This window comes from Pan troglodytes, chromosome 2 (assembly GCF_028858775.2).
Source record: "Pan troglodytes isolate AG18354 chromosome 2, NHGRI_mPanTro3-v2.0_pri, whole genome shotgun sequence".
In the NCBI taxonomy this organism is placed as follows: domain Eukaryota; kingdom Metazoa; phylum Chordata; class Mammalia; order Primates; family Hominidae; genus Pan; species Pan troglodytes.
The window spans coordinates 85510099-85526801 of record NC_086015.1 but is presented as its reverse complement, the minus strand read 5'-3'; the positions used below and the strand labels follow the sequence as shown (position 1 = coordinate 85526801).

General features: G+C 37.5%; 1 long non-coding RNA gene across 5 annotated transcripts in view; it reads right to left on the bottom strand.

The window, feature by feature from the left end:
- The window catches only part of LOC107970489 (uncharacterized), a 59814-nt gene that overhangs the window by 19649 nt on the left and 23462 nt on the right, over positions 1 to 16703 (bottom strand). The window contains exons 5-6 of one of the 5 annotated variants that reach the window (XR_010155653.1): positions 14218 to 14280; positions 10689 to 11878 (exon numbers count right to left, since the gene is read on the bottom strand). This is a non-coding gene — a long non-coding RNA (uncharacterized LOC107970489). Of the gene's footprint in view, positions 1 to 10688; positions 11879 to 13763; positions 14046 to 14217; positions 14281 to 16703 lie in introns of those variants that run through there. The other 4 variants (XR_001713079.3, XR_001713080.3, XR_008547019.2 and 1 more) reach the window with 4 other exon arrangements.

Below are 16703 nucleotides of genomic sequence, written 5' to 3'. Positions count from 1 at the left end.
AGCCTTATGTTCAGAGAGACCCTGTGTCCTCTTAAGGGAGCATCATTGGTAAACTTCCTACTTCTCAATTTCCTTATCTGTAAAAGTTGTTGAATGAGTTAAATAGTATGATATGGAATTCATAAAGAACTCAAGATTACCTGCTATTACTGTGTAATAAATTGTTTATATTTACAGCACATACAAAGTACCAGTTTTTCCATTGTTAATGTGGATGTGAATGTTGCCCTAAAATAATCTTGTGTTTTGATTTGTTATTCTTCATCTGTCCTTGCTTCTATCATTATTAAAAATTTATCTATGAATAAATTTAGAGAGGAAATGGAAGTCATTATAAAGTTGCATGTTCAAGCACGGCAATGATTCGTAATTGTCCCAACAGTTAAGTGTACATCAGTACAGCCCTAACCACACTCACTAAGGCTTTTACACTGATTACAGAGATTGTGGGTGCTGAGTTTTCCCCATGTGTTGCCATAAATCTGCTTTTCCTTTCACTTAAGAAGGTACTTAGAAACACAAGAGTGTAAGAATGATGTTATCAAAGACTAACATTATAATCCTTCTATTTTATGGAAAAAACAATTATTTGTGAATTTCTGCCATACTTCACAGCTGGCGATGGGTCATGAGAGCTCACTGCCAGACGCCAAGAGCCTGGCTAAGACAAATGAGAGAAGAGAACTTCTAAGCACGGCGATGGCAGAAGTGTGTGCCAATTTGAGTAATGCTTTTTCTCACATACTTTCTATTTTTCCTCTGTCTGGGAACTAGTGCAAGAAATCTAAAAGAGGAAAACCAGCCTGTTTTCTCTCACTTATTTGAATTTACTAGTGTTTGCAATAGTGTTAATTTCTGGCTTTAACTGAAGAATGTTTTTTTGCAGTTTATTCTCTCATTTTTCATTCATTTATTCTTTTATCAACCAGTATTTCCCTTCCTTTTTTGAGAGGGTTCCTGCATTAAATGCTGCAGCTTACTAGGACAATTCCTGTTCCCGCCAGGAGTTTACAATCTTCATGTAATTCATAAAAACTTGTCCATCCACCTTAATTTAAACAAATAGTTCTCAGTGGTGCTAGTGGTGGGAGTAAAGGGCTGCTCCCAGAAGACATTCTTTGGCAATGTCTGAAGACATTTGTAATGACTGAAGGAGTGAGTGCTCCTGGCATGCCAAGTAGTGAAGAAATGCTGCTAGATAATCCTAGAATGCTCAGGAGAGCTCTGGGGTAACGTAAAGTATTATCCAGTCCCAAATGAGAAACCCTGTTCTAAACTTTTGCTTGGAACAAGCTTTATCCTTTACTTAGCACAATTCTTTACGTATAATAAAGGGATTTGCCACTTGTTCATCAACTAACAGAGGTTCCTAACATATTTTATAGCATTTCATAAATATTTGTCAAAAGGATTAATATTAAACTGGATGAAATTTAATAATGCAATATAAAGAATAATGATGTGGGGAGTAGAACTGGGTCTGTATTTTTACTCCATAATTTAATGTTCTGTAGCTTTGATCAAGTTGTATACTAATATAGGATATTAGTACTCACTACTGTACTTAGATTTGAATAAAGTATAATGTATGTACATAATAGTTTCTTATATGATGTATTTCTTGTCTCTTCTACGGCTAAATCCATTTTGAAAGGGTGAATGGATAACTTTTTAAATTGATAATCCTACATTAGATATCCCACAACGTATTATTTTTGGGGTTATGTGTTCAATTTTCTTTAGAATGACATCTTTTGTGAAATCAAAGTTATTCTGCCTACTGTTTTCTTTTTATTGTTGTTGCAGCCTTACAGTAGAAGGAGTGAGTTTGTATTTGGGTCTATATGCTGTTACCTGTTCTTTGTGTGCAAAAATGTAAGCACTAAATGTTCCAGATGGTACCACAGATGCAGAAAGGTTAAGAGATGTAATCAATTGTCATACCAGGGAGGCACTCAATGTGGTTTTGAATTTATTGTGAGCCCCTACTGACTGAATTAGAATGTCATGTTCTGTGACGGGATCGTAATAGATTAGATGCTTGCTCCTCTCTGCTCTTCTGGATAAATAAAGGGGAAATGCAGTTGTGAATTGCCTCACTCAGTGGCGAGGATTCCATGATTGTCTGAGAATGTCCACTCGCACTTTCTACCTCACAGTTAAAAGTATTTAAGCTCAAGCCTTGACATCTCCTCTGTTGTGGAGCAAATGAATCATAGTAGTATCAGAATATCCCAGAAAATGTTGTGCCTACTAAAGGAATAAAGGGAGGGAGAAGACTCCAATGCTAAAGGGGGAAGCTCAATGTTTGCCTTTAGTTTGAGCAAGAAAGCAGCACCTGCGGTGGTATTGCTTGGTAATAGAGTAACAGAAGGTTGTTTGATAATAGGGTTCTTTCTTACATAAATTGGGAAACCCGTAATTAGAGAAAATTTCTCTTCCTCAGGTAAGAAAGAATAGCATGTATTATGCAGGTAGGCTAATGCTCATACACCACCTAAAGCCCTTCGAAAATTATTAGTATTTTTAGCAAGTCTAGGTCATGTAATTTCCTTCTTGATGGCAATACTTTTGACCATGTAATATAAGTAACCCATCATAATATGGTGGCTCAGCCATTCAGTGGTATTAGAAAACATGAAAAAAAAATAAGGTTTCCAATAGGAGGCTATGAGAAACTACTGCTCTTAAAACTATATGAGAGGTAATTTCATTTTAAAATTGTATATTTCATTTTATAAAGTATCTCACTTGACATCACACTGTGGCATCTGAAAGTAAAAGTTCTGGACTAGACAATCTTCAGTCTTCAGTATGGCACTCATGAGCTTCTATGGCAATTAGTGCTCAGCTGTGGTACTCAAATGTGATGAACTCATGCAAGTTTTAAGCCTAACCTAACATTAAGTAACAGTTAGTGAAAAAAATTTAGTATACCAATGTTTTAACTGATATTGCTTGTTGATAATGGGTTAAATCTTCCAAGATAAATTAAATAAAATATGTAAACTAGGTTGAAAAATTATAATTATTGCTCTAACAGGTAGGTACAAATGTTTTTTGTCACAATTCCCGTAGAATACCATTGCTAATAAAATTTTAAGATGTTTTAAAGTGAAAAGCTTGAGGACTTAAAATTGTCTTCCTTGGTTTTCTTGAGTTTATGGAATATATTTTCATCTTTTAGTCATAGTTATGTTTTTAAATAACTCTGTTCTGCTCCATGAGAGACATTTCAGTTCTAAATGTGTGCAACCAAATTATCTCTTAACCCTCATTTTCAAACTGCAGTTCAATCAGTATACTCCAGATGGCACACAATGATGATAAAATTATGCATATGTTACATTGAGGGATTGAATATGCAAACAGAAGGAGCTGGTTAACTAAGGCTTTCAAATTGCCTTCAGGACTTTACCATTCTCCTACATAATGAAAAAAAACACAGATAATGTTTTGCTTGGTTTTAGGATTTGACACTTTTTAATATAGCAAAATGAAATGCAATTATAATCCATAATAGTCCACATGAAATTTTGCCAATGTCAATATAAAAGCAAATGTTTTCCTACAGAAGTCTGTACATAGTAATGCATTTTTACCTTAGTTTATTACCAATGATTTTCAGATTATACTATCCTCATGAGAAAGTAAGTCAGGGGAAACCAATCTAAATTAATATATTTCACAAATTAATAGGCATTTTTCTTTTTCTAAATACATGATTGGGGAGTCATGTCATCCTCTTTTTGCATAATTTTAGAAAAACATAATATTTGGGGGAATATATAGGGGAAAAAAGCAAACAAAAGTCACTTATCTCTAATTACCAAAGGATTATCAACTGTTCTATTACTGAATAATTTTTTCACAGCTCTATTGTTCTTTAGTGTGAAAGCTACTAATCAGATCCTTACAGTCAGATACAAAAATAGTTAAAGAAATCATATATTTTTTCAATTTACTGTTACACTATTGTCTTCAGTAAACCTACTCAATTCCAAGAACAATGGTTTGTTTCAGTAAAAAGCATGTCCATATAGTTTGGATAACCATTAGTATAGTTTTTAAAGATTAAAGAAAATCAATGGTAGCTTAGTACTAAAGTCTTCTATATGACGACTTTGGATTTTATATATATAAAATTTTCTACCTATCAACATTCAACCAAAAATTATTATTTTAAAATGTTTAGTCCTACTGCCTAAGGTGGGTTTGTGTAAACTGGTGATACTTTTTTTTAATAGACTTTCTTAGTTGGGAAGTCCTTTATTCATATGGGAAACTGGGTTTTTTTTTTTTCTATAGTTTCATGCATTGATTTTGATGAACATTTCATGCTAAAGGAGTTTCTAAAGTAGAACAATTCAGAATCCATGAATAGTAATTGAGCCCTTTAGTTCTGCTCTAAACTTAAAACCATTATTCTCCATTTAAAGCAGACAAATCATGTTGCTCTACAGAACACTGCTCTGTCATTTTAGTTTTTTGTGGTGGTTGTTTCCAGTGAGCTGGGCTGGAATATTAAACTCTCTTTGCTTCCTATGCTCTCTCTTGCTGTGCTGGGCACATTTAGGGTTCTGTTTGAAATAGGCAAAAAGCAATTCTGTTGTTCATAAAGAATAACTTGTAAGCTGGTGTGGGTTCCTGTACATTCTTTATTTTGTGAAGAGAATGTGCTATTTGTCAGGCTTTGAATCTCTGGCAACTGGCTTGCTGAAACTCAGTTTAAATGTACTGTCGTGCATAAACAATCAAATGTAAAACATAATAAAATTCTCTTCTGACTGTATTTCTCACAACAAACACATCGGCTCAATACACTATTCTATGTATGGGTAGTTGTATCTGTCAGAAACTAATTTTAAGTGTCATGTAAAAACAAAAAGATAATAGAATAGTGAAATATTGCTTTTAATATTAAAAATGAACTCTAGCATTTGAGAAAAAGTAGCTATTATGGTGCTTGCAGAGTGATGTAGCCAAAAGCCCCTGTGCTGAGAGCTAGTTTCATAGCAGGGCGATCATTTTCTAATATGAACTGTCCTGTTACAAAAGTTGTCTGAATACATGTTTGGATTCTCATGATCTGTTTTGTTTGACTGGTAGAGAAAAAGTCTGAGTAGCTCTTAAAAAACAAAACATGCTTCTTTAACCAAAAAAATAAAATTCGTACTGGAAGCACTATGGTAGAGTGATTTTTTAGGCCTGTCTTCATAAAAAATGCATTCATCTAAATTTTGTGCACTACATTTGTGTTCTCTCACATTTAAGATGCCATATATTAATATTCGCTAAATATTATATGTGTTTGATGATCTTTTGATTCTTATCTAAAGATGGCTTCTATGTGAATTTTCATTCTATATCATGGTCTTTCTTGGATACTATGTAGGAAATGCTAGTTCTGAATACTACAAATATGAAAGCTCTTCTCTTTTCTCCTTTCTTTCCTCCTTCCTTCTCTCTCCCTCTCTCCCTCTCTTTGCCTCTCTCTTTCTTTTTTTTCTTTTCTCTTTTTCCTTCCCTCCCTCCCTTCCTCTCTCCTCCCCTCCCTCCTTTCCTTGCTTCTCTCTCTTTCCTCTTTCCTTCCTTCCTTCCCTCTCTTCCTCCTTCCTTCCTTCCCTCTCTTCCTCCTTCCTTCCTTCCTTCCCTCCCTCCCTCTCTCCCTCCTTCCCTCCTTCCCTCTCTCCCTCCCTCATTCCCTCCTTCCCTCCTTCTTTCCTTCCTTCCTTCCCTGCTTCTTTCTTCCCATCCTTCCTGACTTTTCTTAGAAATATAAAATGTAATAAAATAATATTTCTGACAACAGATCAAATTCTGTTATAAAAACTACATAAGCAAACATTTTTAGGTTACCATCAGGAGCCAAAGACTAATCATGTATTTCTCATACAACATGGTGCCAATACCAAGCCACCTGATTCATTTGGTGCTCAGTAACAACTACATCATCAACAACATAATAGCAGTATTTTCTAATGTTGGAAGATAAACAGAACATAATGGGTTTGCTAACAGATTGTGTGAGAGCCTACGAGATGACATCCTAACAAATATTTAAGGGTATGTTTGACCATTAAGGAATTCTATCTAGGTTGGTGAATGCAGACCCTAACTCCCTCTAGTTGTGTATGGCTTTGCAGTAGAAATAGAAGCATGGGGAATGTATCTGGTTATTTACATCTAAGGCATAATCTGAAGTATAAAAAGGAAGTACAAACTACATTGGGGACTTATTCAGTCATTCTATATGAGTGAGGAGGATAATGGGCAAAAGTTTAAAAGAAATGTTTATGTAAGAGATTCTTTGAATAAATCTTTGAATAAATACAAGAAAGTGGCCAGATAAAATACAGGGTACACAGTTAAATTTAAATTTTAGCTAAACAACAAACAACTTTTATTATGTCACAAGTATTGTGTGGGACATATTTATAGTAAAAATTCAGTGTTTATCTGAAATTCAAATTTAATTGGATGTCATATCGTTTCCATTGTTAAATCTGGCAGCCCTGGCGTGAAGAAAGCATTGGAAGGGTAATGGAAGCAGGAGCAGATAAACTCCAGACTGGTTCTGGGCCTCCCCTACATAACTTTTCTTCTTTTTTCCACCCTCTGAAATTAAAGAAGTGGAAGTGGGGTCATACACGATTGTATCGAGGAAGGAAAGGCTGAGGGTTCTTGTATCTAGAAGCATCGATATGTAGGACTTAGAAAAGGAGAGAAGGTCAACAAGATGCAGCATTAGCAGCACCTTACTTATTAAATCACCAAGGCCATTGATACAAAATGCAGGTTTCATCCCCAAAGAATTGTCCTATATCAATCACATGTGCACCTAAATTAGGAGGTAGTATGGATTGAATTTTGAATAAAAATAGAAGAATCTAGAAGAAACAGGACCTCTAATTCAATCACCTTTTTGGCGATACTTCCTGTTTTCTTCTGCTACTTCCTTACAGACATTTTTTAGAGAGGGCAAAGGAGAAAACTTCCAGTTTGACCCGTTGTCATTTGTCTTGAAGACTACATCACAGAAGAAGTTATATTACCAGTCTTTGTGGTAAATTACAAGGTACTCAAATCAAGCAATTCTATACTAAAACATAACTATTTTTGAGTGTCAGGCATAAATCTAGGTGCCTTGTATATCTTCTAAACTAGGTACCTCCATTTTTCATATACAAAAGCAATACAAAGAAAGATTAAAATTAAGTTCAAGGTCACAAATCCAGAAAATGAAGAAGTTGAGATTAGAATTCCGTGTAATAAGAAAACCGTTACTGTTGTTTAGCTGCATAAGAAAAAAAATCAGAATTACTCCATGACAGCTTGAACTACAGTTTTTGACATGTTATTCTGGCCACTATTTGTTACTCATTGAAGTAACCCAAACATGAATTCTGAACCTTCAGTATAAGGTCTAGAATTTAAACTGAAACAAGAACCTGAGATAAGTTCCGGAAAAACATCCTGATTTAGATGCCAAGTTTGAACATTATTAGCTATCATAATTCATATTCTAGTTATCAGTTACTTTATTTAAACAATGCAGGTGGCAATACTGACTACCCCACTGTGACCCTGAAGGAAGAACAATGACAACAAAAGCCACACCCAAAATAATGCAAAGCTTTTTTTGTGTGTACCCAATGTGAGGCGCTATATGAAGATTAAATGACAATAGCTCTCTGATAGACATAAGTATAGACGTTTCCATCCATTCACCCACTCTGCAGATAATTACCAGGAAAAAGTGGCTTTTATCCTTAGTGAGAGGGCATATATATTCAAAACAGGCAGATGCGATTTTTTTAAAAAAAGAAAATTACTGAATTCATACATTTTTTTAGCAACAGAGAAGTTAGATGAAGTTACTTTAAAAATTAGTTAAAATGCAAACCTTGGCCTGCCTTACAATCAATTTTTCAAAGAGGTAAGAACAGGACTTTAGAATTTAAAGATTGTAATTCGAATGAATATTAATGCTCAAGTGTGTGGAGCACAGAGGTAACTGACCTCGGACCTCACACAGTGTACAAAGTAGCTGCTTAGCTGGGAAAACCAATTTTTCACCTTTTTTTTTTTTTTGTCAGAAATAGGAGACACTCCACTATAGGCTGGATTTTGTTCCTTGTAGAGGTCAAATCAGTGTCTGCTTGAAAAATTCATGATCCAGAAAAGGTAATTTTTAATGAATATTTATAAGCGATGTCCTTTCTTATCAGAGCTGTGCAAGTTTTCTGAAGCTTGCCACTAAGACTGGCTTCTGATTTTTAGCAAAAAACCTCTGAATCAAAACGAGGAAAATGGACTTGATATACTCTCGTCTGACTCATTTTGGCTTCTCCTGTTATGCACCATCATTGCATATAAAACAACATTGTTCAATGCTGTTCATATCACCACGGCTGCAGCATTCTTTCCATTACTTTTAGGATCCAAACACCAGCATGAAAGAACATTTAAAGGACATTATACTCTTTCTATATTTTTTAACCCTAAAAATACTTTGCCCATAAGATTGCTAATGACTCAGACCAAGTGACAATGGAAATATAGAGTTTTCCTCCATAAGCAGTGGCTCTCATAGTCAATATGTCAAAACAATAAACTCAGAATACTAAAAAAGTTTATAGCTAAATCATGATTTTTTAGATTTCCTGCACTGTCTCTTAACATCAGTATAAACCAGGCGATAGGCTTCTAACAAAACATCTGTTGGCATTTTCCAGTAAATATATATAAAATCCCTGAGAAAACTGTTAGATATTAATTTGTAAGTATAAAATAATGTGCTATATTCACACTTTTCCAGAATATTAGATACAATCAAATGTCTTTTTAAGTTATTCTTAATCTAATAGATTGTAAAAATAAAACTGCATCATGTAAATAATTCACCTTGCCTACAAACTGGTAAACACTTTAACTTTCAGCCTCTGCCATTTGATAATATGAAATGTCTACATGACACAAAATTACTACTTTACTACTTATAGATTTTCCCCTCAAGGTGGCGTATAATAGACACACATTATCATATTATTAGTCTTCATGGGGTTTTTTAAAATGTTTCTCTGATGAATTAGGATGACAACCTATTTATCATTATAAACATTAGAAGAAGGCATAATGAAATGGAATATTGTACCTTATGGAATCAAAATCTTTTTTCATAAGGATTCTATCTTTAGCTTTTCTGAAGATCAAGGTGTTTGTTGTATATGCCTAATACCAAATATAAATCATGTTTATTATTTTCATTGTCTATTGCTTTTTAGTATTCTGAAGGATTGGAAGTTGAAACCTACAAAATATTAAAAATATACATACATCAAGGGACTTTGGCAAACCAAGTGCTGTTTACCTAATTCTCTCTTGAATCCAGGCCTTTTCATCAGCTGTAACGCTTCACCTGGAATGCTCTTTCCTGTGTCACCACAAACCCAGTCACACCCCATACATAGCCTCTTTGACTGCTACTCATTTTCCAGGTTTTCGATGAGGTGACACTCCTTATGGAGAGCCTTATTTTGCAGCCCCAAGCTTTAGAAGCTCCCTGTAGTAGCTCCAATTATATTGCGTTTGGCTAATAGTATTACACTGTGATTACACGCTAACATGATAATCTTCCATACTGAAAAGCTGTTCCACAAGGACCAGAACTGAGGCTTCTTGAGCGCTGTACTCTCAGATCATGACATGTGCCCTCATTCATTTGGTCCATCTTTATTTACAGAAGGCCTACCAACTGCCAGGCTGTGTTTGAGGCTATGGTGACAGGAACATGTGTCAGACAGATCATATACACGATGGGTTAACGAAAAAAGGAAAAACCTAAGCTCAGATTCTGCAATAAAAGAACTCTGTAATACAGAATGACTAGGTGAGAGTGTGATGGCAAATTTACATTGGTGGTAGTGTAATTAATGAGTAGTAATGAAGCAGGAATGTATAAGGGCCAAATCTTTCTACTCTTGTACCCCTTGGTGTCCAAGCTTCTTCCTTGTCCAGAAGATCACTTAAATGTTTTGCTGATTGTTATCTTTCTCCTACCCCGAATAATCTGAATATCCACTGAATGTAAAATTATTTTCAAATTTATGATTCCATATTGAATCAATCCTTCAAAATGCTTGGAGTTATAATTAATGAAACAAAGTTCCTGATGTTTTGTTTATTTCCTCTTTCTTTTTGTTTGTTTGTTTTAAAATAGATTATTAGTGGAATCAAACATTCATATGAGGCTGGGCACGGTGGTTCATGCCTGTAATCCCAGCACTTTGGGAGGCCGAGGCGGGCGGATCATGAGGTCAGGAGATCGAGACCATCCTGGCTAACATGGTGAAACTGCGTCTCTACTAAAAATACAAAAAATTAGCCAGGTGTGGTGGTGGGCCCCTGTAGTCCCAGCTACTCGAGAGGCTGAGGCAGGAGAACGGCGTGAACCTGGGAGGTGGAGCTTGCAGTGAGCCGAGATCACGCCACTGCACTCTAGCCTAGGCAACAGAGTGAGACTCCGTTTCAAAAAAAAAAAAAATTCATATGATTTTCTAAATACTATCTTGATGGGAACTTCTTACTGGGAGGGACAGTGTTACTATATTGGTGAATACTAATGACCTCATATACATATTTTTATTAAAATCCTTTATTGTACAATTACTTCTTGCTTTTTTTTTCATTTATGGTTTATATTAGAATTTTCTTTCATGGGCACATGGGAGAGTCAGGTAATAAATGGCTTGCTTGGCCCAGATGTGTTCATGCACCTCTCCATGGGCCCCTTCCTCAATCCCAAGTGTACAACTGGAATGGACATATCTGGTAGTTGGCAAAACCCCAACATCAGTTTATCTGCCTGTAGCATAAGAGCTGACAGTAAGGAAAGGCAAGTGGAAGTCTTTTAAAGTAACCCCCGGCGAATATAATACATTAAAAACAATAATATACTAGTGACATTCTAAAATTTCTAAATAACACAGAGGTAGTAATCGTTATCTTACCTCCATGTAATTTACTAGCCTACTACCAAAGAAAGACAGATCTTAAAGGGTAGTTAAACTCCTGCAAATTCAAATAAGTATTTGCCCCTATTGCAGCTGCTCTCCTACATGTAGTATCTTGGCTAAAGAAGATTAACGTGGACTCAAGTACCTGATACATGTCCATTGGTCAGATAAATGGATTTTTTTCTATCACTGTCTGTAAGGAGGACCAGAAGTAGTCCACATTCACATGTGGCAGAGAAGAGGATACCTCTGCAGTCTTGACCCAAGTGGGTGTTTACTCTCTTTCATCCTATCACAGTCTAGTTTGGGCCATCAGGATATTCTGCAGAACATCACATTGCCCGGTCATTGATTATATAATGTAATCAGACAAGATGAGCAAGAATTTCCAAATACAATGAGGGCATTTTCAATCATATGCACTCAAAAAGATGGGAAAAAACCTGCAGAGATTCAGGAGCCCATTTCATTAGTGCTCTGTGACATGCTGGGGGCATTTCCTATAAAGTAAAGGACAACTTATTTCCTCTCACACTTCCTACTACTATGAAGGATGTACAAAACCTTGTAGGTCTCTTTGGATTTGGGATTGACAAATTCTACACTTAAAAATGCTTCTCTAATCCATTCACTGAGTAGCATGGAAAACCGCCAGGTTTGAAAGGGGTCCAGAGAAGAGCTGTGTTAGTAGGTCTGGCCCATGGTGCAAATAGTACTTTCGCTTGGGCCATATCATCTAGAAGGCCCTAGAGTATTAGATATACCTGTGACAGGCAACGTTGCCGAGCAGAGCTAATGGCAAACCCTAACAGGAGAATAACAACTTGGAGCCATAGGTGTCTGAAGCAAGGCCATGTGATCTGCAAAATAAAAATATACACCATTTGAAAATAGCTTCTTGCATGTTACTTAGATCTGGCACAGACAAAGTGCCTAATCATGGAACATTGAGTAATCATGAAACTAAACATTATGAGGTGAATTCTGTCACACACAAGATTGGGTGGCAATCTCTTATAAGAAAGAAAGAATATGCTTAGTGTGACGGTTAATTTTATGTGTCAACTTGACTGGGCCAGGGATGCTCCTCTAGCTGGTAAAACATTATTTTAGGGTGTGTCTTCAAGTGTGTTTCCAGACTATATTAGCATTAAAATTGTTAGGTATAGTAAAGAAGGACACTCTCACCAATGTAGGGGGGCATAATCCTACCCACTGAGGGCAGGAATAGAACAGAAAGACAGAGGAAGGGTATATTAGTCTGTTTTCATCCTGCTAATAAAGACATACCCAAGACTGGATAATTTATAAAAGAAAGAGATTTAATGGACTCACAGTTCCACATGGCTGGGAGGCCTCACAATCATGGTGGAAGGCAAAGGAGAAGCAAAGACATGTATTACACTATGGCAGGCAAGAGGGCTGTGCAGGGGAACTCCCATTTGTAAAACCATCAGATCTCATGGGACTTATTCACTGCCATGAGAACAATTTGGGGGAAACCAACCCCATGATTCAATTACCTCCACCTGGCTCCACCCTTGACATGTAGGGATTTAATAATCAAGGTGATAATTCAAGGTGAGATTTCGGTGGGGACACAGCCAAACTATAGCAAAGGGTGAATTTGCTCTCTGTGTTTGAGCTAGCACGTCTATTCTCTTCTGCCCTCAGACATCGGTTCTCCTGGTTCTCGGGTATTTGAACGCAGATCAGAACTTTTGACTGAATGACACCCACTGGCTTTCCTGATTCTCCAGCTTGCAGATAGATGGTAGATTGTGAAATTTCTCAGCTTCTGTAATTGCATGAGCCAAATCCTATAATAAATCTCTCTCTCTCTCTCTCTCTCCCTCTCTCTCTCTCTCCTCCATTGGTTATATTTCTCTGAAGAACCCTGTTCATTACACTCAAGTTCTAGCACCAGCAGGATCAGAGTTCATCCATAAGCTGTTGTCACTATCACTGCTACACTTTTGTTCTTTCTTAGCTCACACCTACATACCCATGGGGGATTCCGTATGATCAACTGATGGTAGAGGAGAAAAGCTGAGCTTGGCTCACAGATATGTGACCTCAGTGTGTATATGCAAGGTCTACTTTTGCTCTTGAACCCAAATCAGGAATGATTTTAAAGCATGGCTGTGAAAGTAGATTCTCTCAATGAGCCGAGCTTCATGAAGTATACCCAATAATCTACTTTGAGTAGAAACAGTTGTTTGAGGTAAGACTATATACTAAATCATATTCTTGGTGAATAGCCTGGCTTATTGGCGAGGTGCACAGAAGAAAATAGATAAGGAAGCTTGTGATCTGAGTAAGAGGCATGTTGATGGACCGATGGCAATGTGTTAACATTTTGATGTGATATTAACTCTCATCAGAGGTTATCCACCATGAAAGAGCCACTAAATAACTAGCTAGACAAGAGTGATTCAGCCGGCTGTTGTCAGCCAGCCTCTGACATTGGCCAAAATAATTCTGGCACAATGGGTTCATGAATAGGGTAGCCATGGTGACAGGGATGCAAGCTATGTATAGACCCAACAGCATAAGCTCCATACACCAAGGCTAATCTGGCATTGCTGAATATCCAATCTTAGCAAAGAAACCACGTTGAGCCACCAACAGTACTATCCCCTGAGACCAGTCATTTTGCAGCAAATTGATTACATTGAACCCATTGCTCCCTGGAAAAGGCAGTGATTTTTTTTTTTGGCCTAGAATCAACACACACTCCATTATGAATTTATTATTTATGCCTATATTTAATGGCTAATTTTGTTGGCATATGACCTGTATAGCCACATGAACAAGGGACCCCACATTTTTATTTTTTATGGGAACAACAAATTATGTAGCCAGTCCTACTGCAGCCTGGGCCAGTCCTTATATCTGCAGACATACAAAGTATTTAATACATTAATATGAATCCTATACAACATCAGGACAGACCAAATGACGCACTTGACAGCAAAGGAAGCAGCATCCACTGGTTTTGTCACATACGTCACCATCCAGAAGCTGCTAGTATAATAGAACAACAGAGGGCCTTTGGTAAGCATAGTTGAGGTGCCAGTTTAGAAGGAGCACCAATTTTCAGGACAGGTCTGTATTTTAAAAAGGACAATATTGAGTCCAGGCACCAAGGGATAGAAGTAAAAATGGCCCTACTTACCCATTATTCCCATTGACTTACTTGGATAAGTTGTTAGACTCTGTGAGCTTGGGGATCATAATGCTCAGAAGTGGAATGCTCCTGCTGGGGGACACAAAAAGAGCCCCATTTCAGTTTTCAGCTTTGTTTGCCACCAGATCATTAGAGACTCCTTTCAGGAGGAGACCAACAAGCAAGAAAAGGAATCACCACGTTGGGAGAGATAATTCACCCTGACCTCAGGAAGAGTGAGAACTGTTATTATATAACAGGGAAAGGCAAGGACATGCATGGCTCCCAGGTGATCAACTTGGATGTCTCTTGCTACTGCTTACCCAATTTTTACAGCAAATGAGCAGCACTGAAGCTATGGCTAGAGAAAGAGATGGTGGCTAGGGACTCGGAGCCCTCAGCAATGAAGGTCTGGGCTATCCCCAAGTAAACCATTTAGGCTTACAGAGGTGCTAGTGGAGGGTAAGGGAAATCTTGAATAGTTAACAGAGGAAAGGAATTATAAATAAATATCAGCATTACCCTGATAGCAGCTGCAGCAATAATACTATATATTTTTTTCACTAACCATCTTCATATAAGTTTCATCAGGAAAAGATACCATCCAGAATCCTGGAGGAGATGTCTCCAGATATGGTGAACATCTAAAACAAAGCCAGGGGCTACAGCAACCCTAGAGGTGGATTATAGGGGATGCTATGTACACTGCTCAGATTCTTTTATGCAAAACCAAGGTATTCATTTCTCATCTACTCTTGAGGGTTGCCACCTGATAGCTCACAGTGAGTCCTCAATAGCCCATGTTCAACGATTATTAAATATGATGGCTTAAAGCTTAACTTGCTTTAATTAGAAACAACTCTTAACAGGTCATCCTAGTTCCAGGACTTGTCAAATTTCGGGCGTTTGCTTTAATTACAAAACAAATTCTATTTCGTCCTCTAATTCTGTTTCTCTAATTTCCTCACAGACATTGTTGCTGAGGATACTCTCTAATAAGCGTCCTGCAGACCGTTCTTTTTATCAAAGTCTTTCTTGGAGGACAACCTGACCTAAGACACTATCAGAGATTGCACCCACATAGTATCTGTATTAAGACCATCTAGAGCTTTGCTTAGTTCAAAACCAAGCATTGGATTTGGTACTAACACACAATTACTGCTATGAAAGTTATTGTGATCTAACCGGGAATATGAAATAACACAGATATATGGGCTAGATGAACATAAAATGATTCAACATATGAATGTCAGTCAGTAAAGGAAGAGGCATCGCTATGTATAGAGAACGAGCTTCAGCAAAATGAAAAACTGAGGAAAACAGTGAAGAGGGTCACCAGAGACAGATGGCAGCCCTTAAATGAGAGGGACTGAGTAAATCCCACAGAGGTCAGAATCTTTGCTTGCTTTATTTGTGTACTCCAAATATGTAGAACAGTGTCTGGCATGTAAGGGGCACCCCATAAATATTTGTTAAATGGGCCGGGCGCGGTGGCTCATGCCTGTAATCCCAGCACTTTGGGAGGCCGAGACGGGTGGATCACGAGGTCAGGAGATGGAGACCATCCTGGCTAACACGGTAAAACCCTGTCTCTACTAAAATTACAAAAAAATTAGCCAGGCGTGGTGTTGGGCGCCTGTAGTCCCAGCTACTCGGGAGGCTGAGGCAGGAGAATGTCGTGAACCCAGGAGGCGGAGCTTGCAGTGAGCTGAGATCGCACCACTGCACTCCAGCCTGGGCGACAGAGTGAGACTCCATCCAAAATAAATAAATAAATAAATAAATAAATAAATAATAAATAAATAATTAAATAAAAATTTTGTTAAATGTATCCATCTTAGGATAAACTAAAGAATTGAAAAGCAAGCCAGGCGCAGTGGCTCACGCCTGTAATCCCAGCATTTTGGGAGGGCCAAGGTGGGCCCATCACATGGTCAGGAGTTCGAGACCAGCCTGGCCAATATGGTGAAATCCCATCTCTACTAAAAATACAAAAATTAGCCGGGTGTGGTGGCGGGTGCCTGTAGTCCCAGCTACTCAGGAGGCTGAGGCAGAAGAATCACTTGAACCCAGGAGGTGAAGGTTGCAGTGAGCTGAGATTGCACCATTGCACTCCAGCCTGGGTGACAGAGCAAGACTCCGTCTCGGAAAAAAAAAAATAAGAAGCAAATAACACAATGAGCAAATGTGTGTCACATTGAGAGAGAAACAACCTAGGCATACATTCAATCACATCATAGCACTTTACTTTGCACTGACTATGTGACTGGCAATTGCTCAGTGCTAGAAAAACCAACATTAATAAGACATGACTCCTGGCCCACAAGGGATCACGGTGAGTGAGGACTTCCTGATAATGTCATCTAGAGAGGCCAGTTTTCTTCACAAACGTGTCCTGACTTAGTGGCTTCCACTTGATAAGGATTGTTTTGCTTCCGTGTCTGATCCCTAGTTTTGTACTTTCCAAAACAATTTTCTATTAATTCACTTAAAGCTGATGTTGTACAGGCAGGGAC